This window comes from Camelus bactrianus, chromosome 7 (assembly GCF_048773025.1).
Source record: "Camelus bactrianus isolate YW-2024 breed Bactrian camel chromosome 7, ASM4877302v1, whole genome shotgun sequence".
Classification (NCBI taxonomy): domain Eukaryota; kingdom Metazoa; phylum Chordata; class Mammalia; order Artiodactyla; family Camelidae; genus Camelus; species Camelus bactrianus.
The window spans coordinates 6,188,449-6,209,593 of NC_133545.1; the positions used below are offsets into that span (position 1 = coordinate 6,188,449).

The window sequence follows — 21,145 nt, forward strand, 5'->3', positions numbered from 1 at the left end:
ATGTGCCAGGCACTGGGATGGGCGCCACGGGGAATCAGACAGTCAGCAAGTCTGCTGTCACATCAGCTTAGGGTAACAGGGGAGTGTTTGGTCTGGACCTGGAGACCTGAACTCACGGAGGGGCAGCTGCCTACCCTCCTGTTCCTGCCTTCCTGCTGGGAACTCTGCTGCCCCTCTGCCGCCTGCCCAGAATATCCCTGACCTTGTTGCCCCAGACACGTCCCTGCAGCCCCTTTGCTATTCTTTGCTGTGGGGGTGAACTTCAGGTCTTCCTGAGCTTTGTGCCTCTGATGCTTTTACAGAAATCTGTTGCCCTTGCCTTCACGTAGTCAGCTTTACTTCCAGCCTTAGGCTTTTGTCTTTTTTTTTTTTTTTTTTTTTTTTTTTTTGATGCCTTAGGTGTATTTTTTTGGTTTTCTTTTAGAAGGCTTTTATCTGTTTTCCCTTTAAATTTTGAAGTCCTCAGAAGCATCCAAGATGCTTGGGTGTTTCAGGTACCTCTTCCTCCTGTTCCTGTGGTTGTTTCTGTTTTGTTGTTTTTGTTGTTCTGCTTTTTTTATCAGTTGGGATTTTAAGGAGGAGGAGGAGATCTTGGGCACGGGGGAGGCACTTCTGCCCTTCTGAAGGGAGCAGATTCCAAGATGGGAGAACGCTGCTTCCAGGATGTGGAGCTCTGCTGGGGGTCACAGATGTGGGGAAGCATAAGGCATTATCTGCTCCAGCTCAGAGTTTTCTCCAGACCTCACAGAGCTGTCTCGAAGGTCACATGTGGTAAACAGACAAAGGAGGGCAGCGCTGGCTGATTGGGCAGCTCTCCCAGGGCTGAGCCACTCCAGACAAACCAGACTGAGGAGAGACGCCCTAGTGACGAGATGCTAATTTTGCATGTCTCTTTCCCAGGATGCTCAGCAGTGCTTCTGATTCTCATTGTTAAATACATTTACACTATTTATTGATAAATATATGCTTGGGGGGAATTCTTAGAGGAAGCATATCATTCATACTGTAAATGTTATCATTTATAAACTTTAACTGGAATATCACTGTAAGGTTAAAGTGAACAAATATTTAGGTTTTAAATACTTTAGGAAGAAAGCTGCCTTCTTGGCTGGTCCGAAGGTAGTGAGTTATCTCAATTGATTGTTCACAGTCAGTTACAGGTCGAACTCCTCGTTCTACTCTTTCCCCCCTTCTCACTACTGCACTTGACTAGTCTTTTGCAGAGGCACCTACTTCTGGGTACTAAATATGTTGTTCTTGTTTTTATCTTAATTTAAAAAAAAAAAAAATTGAAAGCACTATCTTACCATTGAGGTAAGAGCTCTGAAGACAAAAATACTTTTAAAATAGCCCTTTCCCTCCAGAAACTAAAAATGAACTTGGGGAAACCCATCACAGAAGCCACCCACCAACTCCAAAATCAGATATGGTAAAGATGTATATATTCTAAGAGACCAAGGACAGAAAATAGGGTAATGGAGTGAGGGTGAATAAGGATTTTATTTTTCCAATTTTTTAATAGAGTGGGGTTTTATTTAATTTCTACATTCTTTAAATCATTTGCAAAAACATAGAGGAAAAAGTCTTTAAAGATAGATAAGGATTTCTAAATGTTTTGAAAGATTAATATTTGATAATACTCATGACCCTTAACAGGCAAAATTAGGAGACATTTCAAAGTTGACAGTCCTGTTAAGTTTTGAAGATAAAGATGTGAACATTCTCCAAGAGAAAACATTTTGGAGGAAGAAAAACCAACTCCCAGGTACAAGAATAGATGATAAGGTGGCAGAAGGGCAGGGTACATTGTGGGACTCCCGGGTGGCGACTGGGAGCCATTTCCTCGTCTTAGTTCTGCCCTTTCTTTCTTGTGTAACCTTGAGAAAGCCATTCAGCTGCCTCTGCATCTGACACTGGGCGGTCGTAACAATGATCATCCTACCCCCTTTCTAGGTGGAAATGTATAATCCTAATGGCTTCAGAAGCAAGGCATAGTATGTGTAAAGGTCACAAGTGTGTATATAATAAAGGAAACGATTTGGTTTGTTCTTATAGGTGCCGGCAACTCAAGGCACCTTGAGAACACATTGGATTTCCCTAGTACTCCCTCAAGTATTGTCTTGTTCAGTCTTGAAGTGACCCCACAGAGAGGTAAGGTGGTGTTAGGAGTACCGCACTCAGGAGGCCAGGACTCCCTGTGGGTGCTCTCAGTCCAGATCCAGAGCCCTTTCTCATTAACCTCACTGCTTCCTCCATGATAGATATACCCCTAGAAGGAGAACCACCTTAATTACAGTGGATTGTTCGAGCCAACTGATGATGCTACGATCATATTCCAGCAATTGGCACAGGACTATTGTATCTGAAGAATAATGGTAATAAAGCAACACTGAAAAAGAATAACAACCTATTGGCCAGTCAGAGTTCTACATTTGGCAGAGAGAACCCTTATGTTTGTACTGTGTTTTGTAAGGGGCAAGGCTTTTTCATAGTCCTTATTTCATTTAATATTTTTCACAACCTAGTCAGGTTTGGGCAGACATTGTCATTTTACAGATGAGGAAACTGAGTTTCTGAGAGAGCCCATGGGCAGCTTAAGGTCATAGCCTGAGTTCATGGTTCATTACTTGCAGGGCCAGAATAACCTTTCTTTAAGAGCTCTGCCTGCCGCACCACGGTGAAACACAGACAATGCAATGAAGTCATGAAGCCAATTGCTGTAGTGTCCCAGTCAACAGAAGCGTTGCAAAATAATGAAAAAATAGATAGATAGATAGATAGATAGATAGATAGATAGATAGATAGATAGATAAAGAGAAAGTAAATGAGAGAGAGGGAGGAGTACTAGGTGGTGGAATAATATGAGCATGGACGTTAAGAAATTAAGAAAGTTGAGAGCAGAGTCAGTTTCTCTGACCGTAGAAGCTTTCATTCCACAGGTGAGGGGACTGCACGGTCCCATCAGTCTTCATGACATATGTATCCCATCTCCAGAAGATTCCTAACCAGCAAAGCAATAATGAATGGCCAATGCAACAATGAGGCCCATCTAGAGTAATATAATAACCCTAGAAAGGAAAGAGTTTGAGGTTAGTTCTTTCCAAAGACCTGTGTGACTAAGACAGGGTTGCCAGATAAAATACAAGATACCTAGTCAAATTTGAATTTCAGATAACAATAAATCATTTGATGGTATAAGTATATCCACGCTATACTGCTGTCATTGCATACACCACAGTCCAAAGCCAAAATAACCTTGATTTGGAAAAGCCTGCATTTGAGAACTTTTTTTCTCCAATACTCAAATCTTTAGGTTTTACTAGAAAAGTAAAGGTTGGTGGACCCAGGGCTTAAGCAAACACAATGAACCTCCTGCTCTCTCCTTCACACCTGGCACTGTGGATGTGTAAGGGACACGGTTCATTCTCTAGGTCACCCAAGGTTTTGGTTCTTCCTCTTCCTAAGGAACAATCCGGAGACAAGGGGTCCTCCCTTTTCAGCATTATCTGTGCAGTCACGAATTGAACCTGCTGCTGTCCAGTGGTCATCCTGGCTGGCAGGTGGTCTGGCACAATCAAGTTTCTGGAGTGAAACCGTCAGGCAGGATCTAGTACTTGGCTGTCCTATAGGGAAAAAACAAAAATTTTCTTTTTTTATAACACGAATTTTCTTTTCCCTAACGCAGTAAAAGGCTAGTCAAGTGAAGCAGTGGGAGTGGAGAAGGAACAAAGAAATCTGTAACTGGCTGTGATCAATTAATTGTAAACACCACTGCACTCGGACCAGCCGAAAGAAACACTTACACTATTGCTTATATAAGTCTCTACAGTTGCATCTCCTTTTCACTTGTGGTGATTACCCATAAGTTGGGGGGGTCTTTTTAAATCCATAAATATACGGCCTGCATAGAAACAAGACATTGAAAAAAACAAGCCATTAAACCTATGAGCTTTGTCAAAGAAAGAGCCTTTTTCTTTTCAATGGAATTAAAAGAACTCCAGGCGACCCTGCTAGAGCATTGTGGGTGATTTGCATGCAAAACAAGCGGCTGCCGTGGCTCGGGAATCCGAAAGGTGGGTGACGGCGGTCCTGTCCCACGATCTGTCTTTAGTCTCAAAGCGCTGGGGCGTTTCCGCGGGGCGGCGGCGCGCGGGCGGGTTCTGCTTCCCGGACCCCACGCCCCGCGGGCTCGGGCTCGGGGCCGGGAAATCGCCGGGCCGCCCGGGCTCCTGCTCCGCCCGGGACGCGCTGCGGGGCTTAGCCCTCCCAGAGCCGAGCGTCCTGGGCGGGGAAGCCGCGCCGCCCGGACGGGTCCCGATCTCCTCCGCGGGCGGCGGCCCCGCTGGTCTCGGCGGTCAGGGCCTCCTGTTCTCCGCAAGCGCTTCTGCTTCTAGGAGAGCTGGGAGTGTCAGCTCTCCTGGAGGGAAATGGGGATCCCCCTGTCTGCTCAGAAAGGGAAACAGTGAATTTTGTCCCTGGAGGCTAAAGTAAAAAAATATAAAATAAGCAGTGATTTTAAAAAATGATGCCTTGGAGAAATAAGGCGCGCAGTAACTGCAGACAGAAGACCCGAGCTAGGAACTTGCCTGGTTTTTCTCGAGCAGAGTGGGCGGGGGTCTCAGCCTCCAGACCCGCACCACTGGATGCAGCGTCTTTTCGAAGGGCAAGTCCATGTCCCCGTAGCTTTGCGAAGGGAGGCGTGGTGGGATGGGGGTCTTGACGTACAAAAGCGAACCGTGAGAGATGCGCGCACCGCGCCGCTTTGGGACATTTCACTGTCAAGTTCATTAGCAAGGACCAACTACTGGCGCGGGTCATTTTGAACTCCTCTCTGTACAACAAAATTTTCAGTAATACTCATGTAATAATCAGGAATAATCCCAGTTTCCTCTATTCGTCCTTTAGTTTTAAAACAATTAACAATTTTAAAAAAGGAAAAAATGTTCATTTTTTCAAATCCAGTAAGATTATTTCATTCAAGAATTAAGATTTGCGCTTACCAAATACAAATCTTACACTGTGTAGTTCCCTCTGTCCCTGTTTCAAATAGTGTTTTCAATTTAAACTTAAACAAATTCAAATTTAAATTTAAAACCAGTTTAAACCGATTTATTTAAAATTAAACTTTAAAATTCACTTAAATTTAATTTTAAAGTAAACTTGAAACAAAAATTCCAACTGGTGAAATAAAATGATAGAAGTAAAGTAACTCAAGTTCTGAAGAATCACCGTCCTCTAGTGTTTTGGGATTTCCCCCCCACACCCCCCATTTCTAAATAGACTGTATTTTTAGGGCAGTTTTAGGTTCACAGAAAAATTGAGAAGAATATATAGAGATTTCCCATGTACTGGCTGTCACTGCTTACGTACAGCCTCCCACCCTGTCAACATCCTGAACCAGAGGGCTACATTTGTTACAATCCATGAATTGACACATCATTATCACCCAAAGCCCCAAGGTTACATTAAGATTCACTCTTGGTGTTGTATGTTCTATGAGTCGGGGTAAGTGTTTAATGACACGTACCAACCATTATAATATCCGAGTAGTTTCACTACCCTAAAAATCTTCGGTGCTCCACTGTTCATTTCTCCCTCCCACCTAATTCCTGGCAAACACTGATCTTTTTACTGTCTCCATAGTTTTGCCTCTCCAGAATGACATATAGTTGGAATCATACAGAATATAGACTTTCACATTGGCCTCTTTCACTTAGTGGTATGTCTTTAAGTTTCTTCCATGTCTTTTCATGGCTTGATAGCTCATTTCTTTTTAGCGCTAAATAAGATTTCACTGTCTGAATGTGCCACAGTTTATTTATCCATTTACCTCCTAAGGGACATTTTCCAAGTTTTGGCAGTTGTGAATAAAGCTGATATAAATGTCTGTATGCAGGTTTTTGTGTGGACATAAGTTTTCAACTCCTTTGGGTAAATACCAAGAAGTGTGATGTTGGATTGTATGGTTAGAGTATGTTTATTTTTGTAAGAAATTGCCAAAGTCTCTTCCAAAGTGGCAGTACCATTTTATATTATCACCAGCAGTGAATGAGAGTTCCAGTTGCTCCACATCCTTACCAGCATTTAGTGTTTGCAGTGTTTTGGATTTAGACAGTTCTAATATGTGTGCAGGAATTTCTTGTTTTAATCTACAATTCCCTAATGACATATGATGTTGAACAGCTTTTCATATGCTTATTTTCCATGTGTATATCTTCTTTGGTGAGGTGTCTGAGTCTTTTGCCCATTTAAAAAATTGAATTGTTTTCTTATTATTGAACTTTAAGTGTTCTTTGTATACTTTGGATAGCAGTCCTTTATCAGATATGTCTTTTGTAAATATCGTCTCCTAGCCTGTGGCTTGTCTTTGCATTCTCTTGACAGTATCTTTCCTAGAGCAGACCTTTTAAATTTTAATGAATCCAGCTTATCACTGATTTCTTTCGTGGATCATGCCTTTGATGCTGTATCTAAAAAGTCATCACCATAGAAAACAAACTGGTTACCAAAGGGGAAAGGGTAGGGAGGAATAAACTAAAGGTTGGGGATTAACAGACACACATTAGTATATATAAAACAGATAAACAACAAGGACCTACTGTATAGGTAGGTAGAATATTTAATTTCTTGTAATAACATAATGGAAAAGAATCTGAAAAGAAGAAATATATATATATATGTACATGGATAACTGAATCACTATGCTGTACACCTGAAACCAACGTTGTAAATCAACTACACTTCAATAAAAATTAAAAAAAAAAAATATATATATATATATAGTAAGTCATCACCATCCCTAAGTTCACCTAGAGTTTTTTGTATGTTATCGTCTAAAAGTTTTATAGTTTTGCATTTTAAGTTTAGGTCTTTGGATCCATTTTGAGCCAATTTTTGTGAGGGGCATAAAGTCTATGTCTAGATTTAATTTTTGCATATGGATGTCCAATTGTCCCAGTAATTTGTTGAAGACTGGTTTTTTTTCTCTGTTGTATTGCCTTTTTTCCTTACTCAAAAATCAGTTGAGGGCTGCCTGAGCCTAGCAGGCCGTGTGCCACCACCCCTGCACAGTCCCCTCCTGGCGCTTCTCTCCTTGGAGTCCCAGGTCCTGGGAAGAGTTGTTTCTTCTGTCCTCTTCAGTCTAGGTGTCGGGTTTCAGCCACCTGGGCCCTGGGGAGGCGCTGCATCTCCTTCCTCCCTCATAGGCTCTTTATCTTGTTCCCTTTCTGCTGTCCAATCCCAGTATTTCCCTAAAAGCCACCAGGCTCCACACCTCCCACCTCTCCCTAGGCTTCCAGTCTCCTGACTTTCCTCCAGATCCTGCAGGTCCTCCTCCTGCAGAAGCACAGATCTTCATTCCTCAGCCTGCACTGTAGCCTCTTCCTTTAACTCCATTGGAAGACATACTGACTTCCTCTGTCCTGGCTGTAAAAGTTTGCTCCCGAATTGGCCCAGAAATTTCAGGAACGATGCTGGGTGTTGCTTCCCATGTGCATCATCGATAACACGTATGTTTTGTGCGCCTCCTACCCCCCATAGTGAGGATGGCTATGCCAAAAGCAGGGTTACGGACAGCCCTGGGTTACTGACAGTGCAAATTGATTAAAGGGCCCCTTTTCTTAAATTAAAAAACATTTTTAATTGATGTTACTTATATGTCATTAATGACAAAAGCAGCAAATATAAAATCGCTCCACATAAATAGGTAAACTATGTATAAATGTCAAATTATGAAACATAATATAATAGACATAGGAATTTTAAATCACTATAAATAAAAAAACCAAAATTTATAGTTTGCTATAAAATAGTCTTACATGTATGTCTCACTTTCATTGACAGGAAAGGGCAGTTTCAAGCCTTACTTGTGTTACTTTATAACACTGAGTTTTTGTACTGACCAAATTCTCTTAACAACGAATAAACAATTTTTATAATATAAATGTCCACTGGTCCCATGGGCCCAACCATTATAATGTATTGTATGATTGGATCTTTGTCCTACAGAGCAGTTTCCACAGGCATCTGTAACCTCACTGTTTTGTTACTGCCTTCAATTTCTTTTTATTGTAGTATAACATAGACAACGTACCATTTAGCATTTTCAACAATTTATAGTGTGTGGCATTAAGTCCTTTCACAGTGTTGTGTGATCACCACCATCCATCTCCAGAACTTTTTTGATCTTGCAAAACTGAAAATCTATACCAAATAAACAACCTCCGCCCACCTCCCTCTCCTGCCAGCACCTGGCAACCACCTCTCCTTTCTAGCTCCATGAAGATGACTGTCCCAGGTATCTCATATAAACAGACTCATACAGCAGGAGAGGGTATATTATAGCTCAGTGGTAGAGTGCACCCTTAGCAGGCATGAGGTTCTGGGTTCAATCCCCAGTACCTCCATTAAATAAATAAACAAACTTAATTACCTCCCCCACAAACAAACAAATAATTTTTTTAAATTAAAAAAGAATCATACAGTATTTATCTTCTTGTGACTAACTTACTTCACTTATTATTCCATTGTACATATACATATGCACCACATTTTGTCTGTTCAACACACATTGATGGACATTTGGGTTGCTTCCACGTTTGACTGTTGTGAATAATGCTGCTGAGTGCAGGAATGTACAGATACCCGTTTGTGTCCCTCTAACCAGTGAGCTGGCAGAGTGACTGGAGAGAATATCGGAAGGGAGCCAGCTGATGGGCTTAGTGTTTTAACAACTTAATATCCTAACTTCTGGGACGTGGCCGGGGATATAAATACAGCAGAACTTCAAGAGGATACTAAAACTACATTTCAAATTGTGAAATGTAATTTGCTGTAAGTACCATCTCTTGGATACATCAACAGCCACATATATGTAATTTTTTAAACAATGTTTTTATTGAACTATGGTTGATTTACAATGTTTCAGGTGTACAATAAAGTGATTCAGTTATATATATTCTTTTTCAGATTCTTTTTCTTTATAAGCTGTTATAAGATAATTTAATATAGTTCCCTGTGCTATACAGTAGGTCCTTGTTGTTTATCTGTTTTATATATAGGAGTGTATATCTGTTAATCCCAAATTCCCGATTTATCTGTCCCCCCTACATATATGTAATTCATGCCCTCGCAAAACACCTTCTCCCTAAAATTTAATCACAGTACGGCAATCAAAAGACTACTGTGACTGTGGGCAACGAACCAACTGCTTAGAACCTGATTTTCCTTGTACGTAAAAGGAGGAATTGGTCTAGAGCCCTCAAAAATGCATCTCTAAAGTTCTGTGATTCTGCTGTGATTTTAAAGTCTTTTTTTTTACAGCTTTATTGATATATTTGTGCACCATAAAATTCATCCTTTTAATGTGTACAATTCAGTGAGTTTTAGTATATACACAGGGTTATTCAACCATCACCACTGTCCTGTCTTCATTATCCCAAAAAGAAATGCCATATCCCCTGGCAGTCATTCCTCTTCCCCTCTCTCCCATTCACTGGCAACCACAAATCTACTTTAGATTTGCCTATTCTTAACATTCATATAAAGGGAATCATACAATATATGGCCTTTTGTGTCTAGCTTCTTACACTTAGCATGTTTTCAGGGTTCTGCCATCCTGTAGTATGTGTCAGTAATCCATCCCTTTTTATGGTAGGACGGACCACATTCTGTTCATGTATTCAGCAGTTGATGGACACTTGGGTTTGACCATTATGACTAAGTCTGCTATGAACATCCACGTGTAAGTTTCCAATATGAACATAGCGATTCTCTATTTTGGCAGACCTTGATATGCTGCTCTGTGTGTCAGTAGAATGCAGGTGATAAAAGATTCTCCATGGCTGGTCTTCAAAATAAGAGCAGGATTAACTTTCAAAAATTGGGAATTACTATATTGTACGCCTGTAAATTATATAACATTGTACATCAACAAAAAAAAATGGAAAACACACACACACAAGGTAGAGAAGGCTATCCCACCAGGAGGCATAGACTAAAATACTGATTCATATCGGTAATTGGAAACAAAGATGTAGTGCAAAAGAATCAAATGATGGTAAATGGTCAGACTGCCCTACTCAGGTGTTGGTGGTAGATCCAATTACATGAGATGCCAGATGTGTAAATCATTAATATTAATAACCTGTGAGTACTATGAATCGAAAAAAAGAGAGAATTAGGAAAGTGTTCAGAAAAACCCCCTGCTGCCCACACAATTTATGGGCGATCCAGATCCATAAAGCACAACTCCAGGAGCATCTCAGTATAGTCTGTAGTCTCCATATGAATGGTGCCCTCTGGAGTTGTGCAGTGCACAACCTGCACAGCCGTACACAGTGGCCTGGGGAGGTCACCCTGGATAGGCTCACATCCTCAACAGGCTCTCCCTGGTTGCCAGGGCCAGTGCTTCCCATGTCTGCACAGCATCGAGTGTGAGCCTATCCCGGTTAGACTCTGGCCAATACCAAGGATTAAATTTTCTATTTTAATTAAAATATGACTTCCCCAAAGCCTGATTTTTTATATCCTATGTGCCTTTGCTACTTTGCATAGTGTAATATAACCTTGCTCAGAAATAACATCTTCCCATTCCCCACTTTCAGATTTTCAACCAAGATTATGTTTACATTTTGTATATGTATTCATATATGTTTCCAGTAAGAATATATGATATAGAATATCCTATTAGATTGTATAGAATACAGGATACAACATAGAATATAAATACTATAAGAGAATATTATATTCCATGTAATATATTTATCTATAAATACATAAACACTTAAATATATTTATAAATATATAAATATATTAGGTATTATATGTAATATAATATATAATATAAGAATTAGAATCTAATATAGTCTAATAAGAAGCAAGATGTAATTACTTTAATTAATCATACACGTAAGCCCACTTTAGTGCTACAGGACAGAATGATCATTTACTTCAAGGGTACATTGTACACATTCCTGTTCAATAGGAGGAAATCACTAATTACAGCATGAAACTCATCTTTCGATGAGTTCATTTAAAAAATTCAAATATTGTAATTAGAACATTGCCCAGGGATCCAATTTAGACGTAATGATACTTGCTAGCAGGCTCTGCTGTGTTAACTGAGAGGATCATTATGCTAGAGACGATTGATGGGGTGATTAACTGCTACACGTGTCACAGCTGATAGCGCTAAGAAACCCAAACAAACCTTCCTCAGCAGCTCACAGCCTCATCACCCCAGGTCACAGGAACTGTCTCCTGGGCTCTAGTGACACCCACTCGCCATTTTCTTGTTTCATGAGGATATTTATTCAAAGTGTGACGCAGACTTCCTGGCAAGACGCAGCAGCAGGCTCTGCACAGAAAGGGGGAAAGACAGCGGGAAAGAGGGGTCTGGGCAGCAAACGTAGGGGGCATGGGTAGGAATGTGGGTGGGGGTGTGCAGACGTGGGTGGCGTTATCACCAGGCCTCCAGAGGGTGCGAGGATCAAAATGTAAACAGCATTTTAAAAGTGCCCATTCCACCGAAGAGGACAGTATGGAAAGGAAGAGAAAAAAAGTGACTTTCCTGTGGAGAAACCGGGCAAACTGTACCTCCACCAAGTGATGAAGGTTGGGTCAGCAGTGCTAAGTCACAGCGATAGGATGTGGCCGTGATGCAGTAAGATTAGGATGGTCCTTCACTTCTGATCTTCTCCCCAAACCCATAACACTGGCATAATCATGAAAAAAAATCAGAGAAATCCCAATGAAGGGACATTCTACAAAATACCTGATCGGCAAGCCTCAAAACTATCGAGGTCATCAAAAACAGGGAAACTCTGAGAAACTGTTACAGCCAAGGGGAGACCAAGGAGACATGCCGACTAAATATAATGGGGTGTCCTGGATGGGATCCTGGAACAGAAAAAGGATGTTAGGGGGAAACAGGAAATCCGAATAATGTGTGAGCTTTTAGTCAATATCATGTACCAATATTGGTTCACTCATTGTGACCAATGTACCCTGCCAATGTGAGATGTTAATAACAGGGGACACTGGGTGCGAGGTATATGGAAACCCTGTACTGTCTTCTCGATAGATCTGTTTAAGTCTAAAACTGTTCTAAAAAGTTCCTCTTTTTATTAAAAATGAAACCGCAAACAGGCCCACTCAAAGTTGGCCACTATTTAGCTTCTTCGATATAAAGTGATTTGTATCGCAGTAGTCACCCTCTTGCAGTTAAGAAGCCAAGGCACTTTGAGTAAGGGATTTACTCAGAGTTTTACCCAGAGCAAAGACTGCAAAACTTACTGTCCAGGGGGTCCTGGCTGCAAAGCTATTTTCCCTTAAAAAGCCAGCTGTTCTCCATGCTGGTGACATTGATGCTAATCTTCCATCTCGCAAGTGTATTTTTTAAAATTGAAGTATAGTTGATTTATGATGTTGTTAGTTTCTGGGGTACAGCATAGCAATTCAGTTATATATATATTCTTTTTCAGATTCTTTTTCATTATAGTTTATTACAAGCTATTGAATACAGTTCCCTGTGCTATACAGTAGGACCTGTTGTTTATCTATTTTGTATATAGTAGTTTGTATCTGCTAATCCCAAACTCCTAATTTATCCTTCCCCCATCGTTTCCCCTTTGGTAACCATAAATTTGTTTTCTCTGTCTGTGAGTCTGTTTCTGTTTTGTAAATCCATTCATTTGTATCATTTTTCAGGTTCCACATATAAGTGATATCACATGATACATGTCTTTCTCTGTCTGACTTAACTTCACTTAGTATGATCATCTCTAGGTCCACATCTCAATTCTTATTCTCCTTAACCCAACCCAACCATGTGGCTCCTTAACTCTCCTCCCTCATCCTCCCTGACTCTGGGCTGCCTGCCTTATCTCACCATCGGTCCTTTCCTGTTCCCTCCTCCTGCCCTGTGAGTACCTAAATCTGTCTCTCCCTTGACAGATCTCTTCACAGCCTTGCCTTCACTCTGCTGGCTTCAGCCGTGCCAGCCTGTGCTATCTGGGTATCCCCGCTCGAACGTCTCACTCCAACGTCAAACAATCTTTCCAGTTCCAGCCTCATCACCCCTATCTTCTCTCTTCAGAACTGTCTCCCTTATCCAACTGCTCTGTTTTTAGCCAAAAGAAAAAAAAAATGAACATTCCCCTGAGTTGAACTTTTAGAGTTCATGTTCTCCACAGCCTGTCAATCACTTGCAATGTCTGAATAGTTCTTCACAGTGTTTCTTCTGTGTGATCTTTTTTGGGGGGCGGGGCAGGTGATAGTTAGGTTTATTTAAGTGGAGGTACTGGGAATTGAACCCAGGACCTCATGCATCCTAGGCACGTGCTCTACCATGCACTCTACTCTCAAGCTACACCCTCCCCTTTCTGTGTGTTCTTTGTTTCTTTGTTTCCCACCTCTAATCTTGTTCAGCTGCTTCTCTCTCATTAAATTATAGCCACAGATCCTTTTTGATCTTTGTGACTCTTGCTTATTAATCCCCTGCCCTCATTCCGAGTTTGTCCTGACATTCTGCTGCTTTTCTGATCTTATTTCTTCAACATCATTTTCACCAAATAATGCCTTGATCAGAAATCAACAAGGCTCCCTGAACACCATAGTTTATGTCCTTCTGCCAGATTTTAAGGTCCTCCAGAATCTGGGCCCATTCTGCCTTGCCCACATTTATAATGGATTCTTTAATGAGTAGTTTATAATGATGCTACCAAAAAAAAACACCCCAAAACCAACAACCAACCCTCAATGAACATTTTGGAGGATGCTTAGAAACCAGCTTATTATTTTCACGACTATAAGTAGATGAAAAGACTCAAACATTTATCCTGCTTTTATTCAGCACACTGCATCTCAGAGTTGCTGAGGGAAAGTTTCTCTTCGTAGAGACATGCTAACTAACAGGTAAGAAGGAATGGGAGAGTTAAAGCCACACCGCTGTGCCGGCGGCCCCTGATGAAGTGATGGATCCGGGCAACAACCAACAGCTGTTACCACCACAAAAACAGACTCCAGCACCATGTGCTTCTTTATAGACCTTCACAGTACCAGGGATGCCCACCCCCCAAATCCATCTGGAATCTGATCAAGACTCCAGACCTCACCATCCATTTACAGGAGAATACAGAGCAAAAGAACACTGGAGACAACACCCCAGGGAGGCAGTCAGGGACGTCTACCGCCTGAAAACTGAGGGCAAATGACCCAGTTTCCTCAACAAGCCAATTGCATAAGAGAAAGAGGAGACGCCTATAGATTAAAAGAGAATTAAGAGACAGAAGGTAGATTAGTGGTTGCCAGGGACTGGGGTGGGAGGGGAAAAATGGCAGTGTTTGCTGATGGATACTGGGGTTTCTTTTGGGGGGTAAAGAAAATATTGTGGAATTTGATAGAGGCAATGGTTGCATAACCTTGTGAATATGTTAAAAATAACTGAATGGTATACTTTAAAAGGGTGACTTATGATATGTGAGTTATATCTTAATTTAAAAAATTTTACAGAGGATTAAGAGACATGTTGACCAATGACAGTGTATGGCTTTTATTTGGATCCAAATTCAAACTACAAGCTGGAAGAAAAATTATGAGGCAATCAGGGAAATATGAAAGTTGTGTATTAGATGCTACACAGAATCAACTGAGTGTTCTTCAAGCTACTGTCTCAGGATCTTTTTTTCCAAGGTTCAGTGGTGACCGTGAATGGGCCTCCTCCCAGCTGCTGGAGAGGTGCCCACTGTCCCCTGGGACTAGGGCTGGCTGAGACATGCGTGCCACAGGAGGCTGCCATGCTCAGAATCCACCCAGACTTTCTTCAGAAGCATCCTTCACCGACAGCAAGGAGAGACAGCCACTAAGGCATGGGCTACTGCTGAGGGCCCCAGCTTTCCACAGCCGCCCCAGCGCAACCTCTGTCGTTAACCCCTTGGTGTGTTGGGAAGATAATGATTCCATTCTGTAGAGGTGGAAGCAGAGAAGGAAAGAGAAAAGAACTGATTCTGAAAGAATGCTGGTGGGAGCTTCACCGAGAAGCTTACTGCAGAGCCTCCGTGGAACCACAGACCTGAAAATTAAAGCACACACAGACTTCCCATTTTTGAGTGGGTTTTATTCTGGAGATAAAGTGCAGTGAGTATTGTGAGCAAACATGAGAGTGCCAGGCGCAGGACTGTTGAACGAGCACTGCTGTGGCCAGGTCCAGCCCCGCTCGATTTCGGAGTTGCCCCTGACTGGGGCTCTGGGCTGCTAAGAGATGGTGTCGGGGCTTGCCTCCCGCTTCCCGAAGTTGGGAAGAACAGGAGAAGCTGCTGCTCTCTGCACCGCAGCTGCTCAGAGCGGGCTTGGGAGGAGGGCTTTGGGGACACACATCTGACCGCTGCAGCCCAGAGCCGGGGAGGGCTCCGGGCATCACCAGCGTGCTCTCAGAGACGTCTGCAGCACGTCAGTGTCCGCTCTGTCCTTTCCTCCCCAGCCCCTTAATCCTGTCACTCCCGACAACTCCCACCACCTGCTCCAGCTCCCAGAGGGGCCCTTCAGTTTACTTAGGCCACCCATTAGGAATAAGCTGACTTCTAGACCTTGAAAATGTTATATATGACAGTCAGTAATTTTAAATAAATGTGTATTCACTCAATTGCTCATTCATTCCAAAAACACAAAATGTGTACCTGTGAGGTGGGGGGTTGGGTGCTAGACACAAGGAATACACGGATGAAAGGACTCAGGAAACACTCCCTTTCTAGCTGGGGAGCCAGAAAAGGGGATGGAAAATGAGAATATGAGGCAAGATGTAGTTAGGTAAAGGCAGAACGGGGCACTCTGTCTGGAGGGAAAGGTGGGGTGTTTTTTGCCAAAGGCAGTGGCAGGGGCTCAGAGATGGGGTGGGGGAATCAGGTGGGCCCTAGAAGCATAGTGTCTCCAAGGGATCAATTTCCATCCTGTCCCTGGAGAGCGAGACATTTGATACCCAGATCAACACAATTATTAGTCCCCAGGGGAACACGCAGAGGCGAACCAGGGCGCTGCTACAATCACGCTTCACAAGCCAGGTCCCTGAGATGTGCTTACTTGCTCATCGTACACACACACACACACACACACACACACACACACACACACACACACACACACACACACACACACACACACACACACACACCCAGGAGCAGAGCCCATGATCCAGGCAACTAAGAAAACAGTATTCAGATACAAGAGGCAAAGGGGTTTGGGAGCAATGGAAAGGCTGCTTCAATTATCCAAGTATTTGCTTTAATTTTTGTTTCCTGTAACTTTGCCTATCAGTTGCAATCATGATAGGGTTTGGACTAGAGATAATTCCTGTTTCAGTGACTCAACCACCAACCCTTGTCCTCTTTCCCCACTGCAGAAAAAAGAGAAAAAGATATCTGTGCTATTTCCTCCATAGTCAGGAGCTTTGGGAAGGGGTAGCACCCTCGTTATTTTCTTTGCTTTGCTTCAATGGCCAGTCTCATTGTCTAGGAAGGAAAGATTATCGCTGGTTGTATTATTTTTAAAAATGATCATTACTATTTTGCACTAAGGCAAATATAATAGAGCAGGGTCAAGGAAAGACTTGTGGATTTCCCCTTTTGGCTCTGCACCCTAGCTCTTCTCCCTAAACTCCTCTAAACAGAGTGGGTAGGCCTGAACTCCTAAGAGATGCTTACAGAAATGGATCATTGACAAATGTTTGCCACTCAGGCAGAAGGTAACCATGACGGCGAGGAGAGCCTTGGTCCTCAGAGGAGACAATCAGGCCAGATTGTACCTGGTCCCCTGAAAACTGCTCTTCCCTTCTGAGCAAAAAGGCACCCTGGACACGCTGCCAGGGAGGCTCCACCCTTGGCAATGACGCTGTATTGGCCCCATCTCCAAGGGCTACTACACGGGAGGTGCGCTCGGGTCCCAAAAGATGTAGGAAACTGTCATTCAGGCTAAGTACAAATGAAAGGCTCAAACCTGCAAAAGACCCCTTCTGGTTGAAAAAAAAAACCAAAAAACTTAGGCATTTGTTAAACTTAGAAAAAGAATGATAATGTTCCTAGTTGTTACAAGCGCACTTATTTAAGAATGTTTTTCCCCCAAAGTGAATATTTTGCAAAGTTATTTTTTTAATTGGATACAAACTCAAATGGTAAAAAGCCAGTCAAATTTAGCAGTGGGGGGTTGTATACCAACTTTAGTAACACTAACGTTAATAAGTTCTGATAACCCACTACCATCGGACCAGCCAAAGCAGCTGCTTTCACTTTCAGTATATAAATCTCTTAAGTAGCTACTCTAAATAACTTAGGATGAGTTGTTTTCATAATTTTCAAAAAGTTTTAATGTTATATGAACCATACAATGTAATTCTACAAAAAGCAATACATTTCTTGGTTATTTTCCCTGGATTTTAAACAGCTTAACACAAACTGATATTCAAAATGAATATAGTTGCATGATGGGAAATAGAAATAAATTACCAGATGGAAGCCTCTTGTCCTTCACAAATATTTTAGGACATCCAGGGATCACAGGAAAAAATAATGAACATACTTGTGCCAAATGTTTAGCAAAAAAAACTCATGTCAACAAAATGAGCTTTGATTTAAAAAAAAAAATCGTCTATGATCTGCAAAATGCCTTCCTGACTCAAGGCAGCAGCAGATGGCAGTATAAACAGAAGATTCACTTTCCATCCACTTTCTGTGTAGAGCTTTGACTAGAGGACTTCTTGGCCAAGAATACATTTAGTGTTCACATTTGTTACAGACTTCTCTTCTTTTCTTAACAATCCCTGATAGTTATAATAAGTCAAATATTTATACCAAGTTTAACATGACCATATCCTTCATCTTTAAGAAAGACTACTGCTGTGACGTAGAAGTTGCCATAAAATGCTAAAAATCATCTTTAACCAATGGTTTTGTTGTTGAGGCCAAATCCCACTCACTGATTGGGTATAAGCATCCTCACCAAAATCCAGGTAAGAAATTTCACATGAATCAGAAGAAAAGAATGAAAAGGATTAGAAAATGGTCAACAAATCTTGGCTATTATCTTTGCACATCAAATCTTAATTTTCCTGCTTTAAATCATTCATATTTTAAAATACTAAATGTTAAAGTGAATCAAAGTTTTCAAAGATACAAGAAAATGTGCGTTCATGATTATGACTAACGTGAATACTTAGGAAAAATGGCTTTGTAAGGCATGACTGTGTCTTCATTGAGTTTATCCAGTAACAGAAAGTTAAGTTATTGGAATAAGAACTATGTTCCAAGTTCCTTGGGAGCTGGGGCTGAGAGAAGTGAAGAGCTGAGCCTTCTCGCAGATGAATAATAGAGGGGAGATACACCCCTCACCTTTATAGTCTCTCGGACAGTAATTAGGACCACTTGCCAAAGCAGGCTAGCTGGGATTTCCTGGAATGCTGACCAGTCCAAAATTACTTTCAGCTCTCCCACATCTGCAAGACTCTTTGGTTCATCTGGATGGAAGGCCATTCTGGTTGGTCTCAGACATCTCTTATCAAAATGTAAGCAATTAATTTCTGTTTAACGTGGTAGTCTGAACACATGCATTTGTCTGAATTCCTTCTCTAATCCCACTAAAACTAGAGTGAAACAATAAAAAATAGGGAAAGAGAAGAGAAAGAAGGCATCCTTCACCATTTCGTCCTGTGTGCAGTGGCGACTGATGACTGGAGGGGGAAAAGCCATCCTGAAATCTTGAATACAGAGGCCCTCCCAAAGGATGGCATAAGACAGTGAGAAAAGATCTTGGAGTCTTGATGACATGGTCGGGCATTGCTCCAGCCCTGGTGACTGCATAGCTCCACACTTCTTGTGATCAGAGGACAATAAATCTGCATAGGTTCAACCCACTGTTATTTGGGTTTCCTGTTACATGCAGCTCGACACATTCCTAACTCGAAGAAAGTGGGTACCCAAAGCAGGGGCTATGTATCACCAGATCACGGTGAGGTATGAGAAAAGTTTAGGTAGCACTGTACATGAACTTAAACAACACTGACTCCTATAATGAGAAAGTTATTTGTTTCCAACTTTCTTTCAATCCTTTTGATGGCATCAAGGAGGGAAAAAAATCTTAGTTTGATGATATGTCACTAATACCTCCCATTTGCTATGCTGCTTTTTAAGTAAAGGGAAAGTACTTCTTGCTGCAACAGAATCTTACTAGAATTTTAATAACATTACTTTGTTTCCACAGTATTCATATTCATGGTTCCCTTTTACTTATGGTAATTGATATTGATTTTCTAATTTTACTAGAGATGTAAAGTTTTCTTGAAAATAAATATATTTTTGGAAAATTACTTGGGAATAAAAGGAAAAAGATTACTAATAGATGCAACAACATGAATGAATCTCAAGGACAATCATGAACAATAGAAGCCAGATACAGCAGTGTGCAGAAAGTATGATTTCACTCATGAAATTCTAAAAAAGAGAAAACTAATCTATGATAATGGAAGCAGATTTGTGGTTGCCTAGGATGGGGCTTGAGGATGGGGGATGTGGAAAAGGCCATGAAGGAACTTTCTGGGTGATGGGAAGTTTCTGCATTTTGGTTGTGATTTCATGTATATATACATTTGTCAAACTGCACAATTAAAGTTGGTGCATCTTATTGTATACAAATTATATCTCAATAAAGATAAAAAATAGAAAAGAAGGATTTAAATAAAACAAATTAATTGATTTAAAGAAAACTGTGTGTAAATAACCATTCAAGCCATCCTTGCATTTCACAAAACCCAGGAAGTGAGTTTCAAATGGCTGAGATGGGGAATATATATCACTTTGCCAGATGCTGAGATCAAGGTCCTAAAACTGCATCCAGGAGATGCTGGCTGTGTCTGGAGATGAGCGGAAGTGTGAACTAGGGGGCAGTGGAGGAAGGAGGTCTGGAGAGGAAGTGGGAGGACAGGCATCGTTAATTACTCTGTTTCACAGCTGGGCTTTGACCTACCTGGAAAAACAGCAATACTTTAGGAAGATGGGGCATTCAGTCACAGGGGTTCTAGGGAGGAACACTTTTTTTTTTAATGTGGTAATCTGTGCTTTTCTTCAGAATATGCTGGAAACCTTTCCATGCCCTCCCCACCTTTGATGATTCTTAAAGCCACTAATTTATCATCCCTTCCCCAGGCTTGTCTCTGCAGGTGGTCCTTACCCCTGCCCAAGACCTCTGCTCTCCAACCAGACCCGAGAACTGCTCGTAGCTCCGAAGCTCCGTGTGGTCTCGTTTCTCATCCAGCCTGATTGTAACAGCCACCTACAGCAGGGAAGGGAAGGAGACCATTATGTAAAGGGGAATCTTCTGTGGACAAAAGCATTTTTTAGCCAGCTCTGTCTAAGCTGGTCTCCAATATGATTTCCTCCCTTAAAAATCTCTGTGCATGGGATATAAACAGATGCCTCTTCTAAAATGCAGGAGGAGAATATGACTCTGTGAACAACACCAACAACAAATGTTGCCTTTGGGCAAAGATCACGAAGGAATATGAGAAGAAAAAAAAAAGCAATAGTTGTGCTCTGGTGATAGGATTCCAGACAGTTCTCGTTTTCTTTTAAAAATTCACTTGTGCGAGGCCTTTGGGGAAAGTGATAAAAATGTCCTAGAACACAAACCTGGTGTCTTTTGTGCAACTCTAGAAATCTACTAAAAATTCTTGAATTTTGTGGCACACAGGTTATATCTCAGTAAAGTTCTTTATAAACCTTTTTTATGCTCTTATATGAGTTTAACAATGAATTGAAAATTAGAAATTAAAAAAAAATCCCGCAATTTTCATAGCAGCACTATTTACAATAGCCAAGACATGGAAGCAACCTAAATGTCCATCAACAGATGACTGGATAGAGAAGTTGTGGTATATATACACAATGGAATACTACTCAGCCATAAAAGGATGAAATAATGCCATTTTCAGCAACATGGATGGATCTAGAGATTGTCATACTAAGTGAAGCAAGCCAGAAAGAGAAAGAAAAATACTATATATCATTTATATGTGGAATCTAAAAAGTACAACAAATTAGGGAATAAAACAAAAAAAACAGCAGATTCACAAATATAGAGAAACAACTGGTGGTTACCAGTGGGGAGG

General features: G+C 41.4%; 1 long non-coding RNA gene across 1 annotated transcript; it reads left to right on the top strand.

Moving 5' to 3' along the window:
• The first annotated feature begins 3,989 nt into the window (after positions 1-3,989).
• On the top strand, positions 3,990-15,640 carry LOC141578243 (uncharacterized). Its single transcript, XR_012508383.1, has 2 exons — positions 3,990-4,073; positions 13,853-15,640. It is a non-coding gene; the product is annotated as an uncharacterized LOC141578243 (long non-coding RNA).
• Positions 15,641-21,145: the final 5,505 nt, after the last annotated feature.